Below are 4596 nucleotides of genomic sequence, written 5' to 3'. Positions count from 1 at the left end.
TTCTACAGTTAGTCTTCTCCAACAAGTTAAATATTTCAATTTTAACAAAATTGACAGGTCTTTGGGGTAGGGTCGAGCAAAAGTCAATAGAAACAGATGAAATAGGTTGAGTTGGCTCGGTCAAGCCCATGTCCCTAGCTATATTTTGTCATTTTGATTGGTACAGTAATAAATTTAGTTTTCAATATTTATATTTTTGTCATTTTGACCTTAATTTTTTAAAAAAAATTCAAGAAATTTAACCTCAACATTTACATATTTACACAAATGTTGCGGGAAAATTTTGTTAAATTAAGACCAAATTGCATGTGTAAATTTTTAGGGCTAAATTTATTAATATACCAACCAAAATTATGTACATTTTATGGAAAATTAACATCTTGATTATAATTAATTATTTAGTGATAGATTAAAATACATAATTGAAAATTAGTTACCATAAAAAGAAAGTTACTCTTTCCTTTAGTATATCTGATTAGTGGAAGCATATTTAAAGTTATTATATATAATATTAATCATATTAAAAATAAAGACTTAATTATCATAGTTAATATAATATTATTTTCATTCATAAAGCCTTAATTTTGGGATTAAAAAAAAAGTATAGTTGTTTTTTCTTTTTACCAAAAAGAAAAGTTGTTGGTATGAAACACGAAATGAGTATATTAATTTGTGAAAAGTTAGACTAAATAAACTAAGGTTAGTGAAAAGTTGAGCCTTAATTTAATCATTTAGTTTTTTCAATTTTTTTCAAAATAAATTGTGAAGAGTTACAAAAAATTAAATTAAAAAGAGAAGTAGCAAGTTAAAATATATTGTTATAATATGAAGTATATAAATTCAACAATTTATTACATTTGATTTAAATATAAACAAATAAAATTAATAAACAATAATCTAAATACATTTTAAAAATATAACACCAAACACTAGTGGATCTCGTTTCATTTAAAGCGAATTGATGGGTTAGGATTTTCAAATCAATGGTGGAAATGTCAGTTAATAGCTCCAAAGGCTGATTAAACTGATTTGTCTCCATACTAAAGACTTGTAGGGAAAAGTTAGTCAAATAAAGTGATTGGTTGTTATTATTATTATTATTTTGGTTTTAATCACAGTGCATAGTTTAAAAACTTTATTGATAATGTACTAAATATTTCTGTATTATACATACACTAGTTTTATATAATGTAAATGGATTCTTTCCTATATATATTGTACACGCAAATTTTAAGTTGAGAATTGACTTGAAAATTTTGCGTCAAATTTTATTTATTATTTCGAAGAGTGTATAGTTTTGAATTTATTTACAAACAAAACTTCTTTGATTCTTCTCTTCTGTTGACATCCTCCTCTCAATTGAATTGGATAGGAGGCAGTTTTTCTTTAGAACTGATATGATGTTCATCAGAATTTCTTCTACTTCTTTAGTTTCTTCATATTTTCGTAAAGAATTTTTGAACTTCTTGAACTTGTGAATGTGTAGAATGACTTGGAGGTGACCCATTTTTATAGTGCCCAATCACTTTGATATAAGAGAGTTCTTGTAGAATTTAGCTTTTTCATTTGAGTGTTCTATAAGAATTTAAACTCTATTATTATTATTCATATCTTATTAATTTAATTAATTATAGATAAAGTAATCCTTAAAGAATATGGTTTCTTTATAAGACAGTTCTAAAAGGATTTAATTTCTTGATTTATCTTTTCATTAATTTAGTTAGAGATAAACAGTAATAACAAATGCTGAATTCTGAATTTTGTTGGGCGTAGAAAGGGTACAAGTCTTGAAATTTTATTTGCTTCCTACTTTCAAGAATTTGTTTCACTGACTGAACTTGGCAATGAAACCAGGCTATCTACGTACCTTCATTTTTAAAAGATAAAGTTATAATGTTGTTCAATTTTTTTTGGACTGCTATTTAAGCTCATGCTTAGGAGTATCATCATTTATTATGTATGAACAATTTAAATTCATGCTTAGGAGGTAATCATTTATTTCGTATGAATAGTTTAATCTCTTGCTTCACTGGATCATCATTTATTTTTTATGAATAGTTTAGGCTCCTTCTTAGGAGCATTAGATGAACAGTTTAAGCTCATGCTTAGGAGCATCATCATTTTGGATGAACAATTTATGCTCGTGCTTAGGAGCAATGTGACAATATAAGCTTATACCTAGGAGAGATGCATTTCATTGGCTTCTTTGAGTCCAATCATGACCATTCTGATATTCCAAAAATAGATGATTGTCCCCAATCCCTTCGAAATTCACCATCTTACTTCTACTTAGAGCTAGTGTAATAGGAGTGAAAGAGCCAAATTTGATGAATTTCTCCTTAATATTGTATTGAGAAACCAAAGCATTGATGTCAAGTTTGATAATGCCACTTCTTTTTCAAACATGATTTTTTCTTCTTCATGGAGTTGTATGATTTTTTCTTTCAACTCTATGATCTTCTCAAGAGGATGGTTAATCGACTGATGCTATTTGCAATAGTTGAAATCATCTACTCGATTGGCTTATTCAAGTCGCTTCTGATAACTATCATATTTAGAGTTATTTTAGTATAGTTTCCACAGCATTTTAGGAGGTAATTTTAGTATTTAGGTTTGTTTTTATTACATTTTATAGTTTTTTATGGATTAATTATATTTTATTTCAATTTTGTTGAAAATTTCTAATTTTCAAAGTTAGTTTAGACTTGTTTCTTAGTTTTTATTTTCCCATTGTAGGTCTCGGAAGAAGAATAGAAGACTTGGAGCATAGAGCATAAAGTAGTGAAGAAAAGTCTTCTACTCCACCGAATTTGATTCACTACGGTGGAGCATGCTCTATAATTCATAAATTGTGGTAGCAAGCAGTTCGTTCCACCTCAACTTCTGCATCAGGTGCAGCAACATGATTAAAATCCCTAAAAATAAAGGTGATGATAGGGGTGTGGATTTTTTGGTTTTAACGAATTAATTTATCAAACCTAATTAATTTGATTAAGCAATCAAATCTAATTTGGTTGGGAGTTGGTTAAAGGTTTTTGAAGATTTTGTTTACCAATTAGTTTAGTTTGAAATCGACTAATTAACCGAATTAATTGATTAACCGAAATCAATAAAAATATATTATAGGCCAAATATATTAGAGATAAGTCCAATACATTATACAAAACCAATATAGAAAAATTAATGGATTTATAAGTTTTCTTATAATAAGCTTAACAAAAATATGAAAACTAAAAATATTTGAAAAAATATAAAATTAAACTAAAAAGTGAAGAAAAAGTAAAAATATATATATATGCCTTGTAATGTAATGAATGCTATTATGTTTTTAATTTATTGTTGTTATTATGTTATTTTTTTAGTTCTTTTAATTTTTTCAATAAAAAACAAGGAAAAAGTTGTCATGGATTGTTCTTTGTTTTAAAATTTTTTGAACAAAAAAAAACCATGTATAAATTCTGGTTAACCGCTAAAATTAATCGAAATCAATCCAGCTAGTTAATAGGTTTTTTTAAAAAAAATTGGTTTGATTAACGATTAAGGGTTTCAAAATTTCAGTTAATGATAGTTTTGTTCGGGTATTAACTGAATCAATTGTTTGAACACCAATAGGTGACGAGATCGAAGAGAAAGAAAAAGAAAAAAATCACTTAGAGGGTAAGGAACAACTCTCTCACACCAAGGGAAACTTCAAGCTTGCAAAGACTAGAAGAAAAAGAGATTTGAATAAATTGTCATAAATTCTTCAACTATTTTCTCTATAGATTTTTTTCTTTTACTTGTTACCAATGCAAGTTGATACATGAATGGATGGAGTGAACTTTATTAAATTCCATTCACCGAAGCTGCCAAATTTTAAGTTTGAAAAATTAGTTAACTTGCGGTGACTTTTTGGATGGGATCCAGATATTTTTTTGATTGATATGTCTTCATAGAGTTCTAGGATCTATCACTTAACTTCGAAACGCACTTTTATTCACTCAATTTTGAGTTCAAGAGCTCAAATTATGACTGTTTTAATGATGACTATGTGAGCAGAATTTTTAGACGGGATTATTACGAAAATTATGACTATTTTAGTTTAAAATTACTTCTTGCTTACATTAATTAAAGTTTCAAGATATTTGACAATTTTATTTGGATGTACTTATCTAGCCTATGTAAAGGCCCCTTCATGTTCATTAGAGACGCAATTGTTTTTGTTTATTACTAAAATTACCAACTCTGAGAGTTAGTTTCTTTATGCAAGATTTGTTTCTTGTGATTTTTAAAAGTAGTTTTCTTATCAATTTTTTTAAGGAGTCATGGGAATTCATTCTTCATCCTTCAATTTGCCAATGATTATTTCTTGGTGGATTGATTAAAGCCATTAATTGAGTTTGTTAGATTTCATATCTTAAAGGGTTCAATTGAGCACTGTTGTGTGTGAAATGATATGCGATTTGTGCAAGAGTTGAATCAAGTAATAATGTAATGTCCCAAAATTTCTAATTTCATTATTGTGAAAATATGACACAAATATTTGTCAGCTTTAGTAGTTATGTGTTCTGGGAGTGTTTGGGAGGTCCCAAGTTCAAGCTTTTGCTTGGGCAAATT

General features: G+C 27.5%; 1 long non-coding RNA gene across 1 annotated transcript; it reads left to right on the top strand.

The window, feature by feature from the left end:
• Positions 1 to 1145: 1145 nt before the first annotated feature.
• On the top strand, positions 1146 to 3877 carry LOC107903677 (uncharacterized). The gene is made up of 2 exons (XR_001685881.2): positions 1146 to 2927; positions 3613 to 3877. It is a non-coding gene; the product is annotated as an uncharacterized lncRNA (long non-coding RNA).
• Positions 3878 to 4596: the final 719 nt, after the last annotated feature.

This window comes from Gossypium hirsutum, chromosome D05, assembly GCF_007990345.1.
Source record: "Gossypium hirsutum isolate 1008001.06 chromosome D05, Gossypium_hirsutum_v2.1, whole genome shotgun sequence".
Lineage (NCBI taxonomy): Eukaryota > Viridiplantae > Streptophyta > Magnoliopsida > Malvales > Malvaceae > Gossypium > Gossypium hirsutum.
The sequence above is the reverse complement of the archived record's forward strand: the minus strand, read 5'-3'. Positions and strand labels throughout refer to the sequence as shown.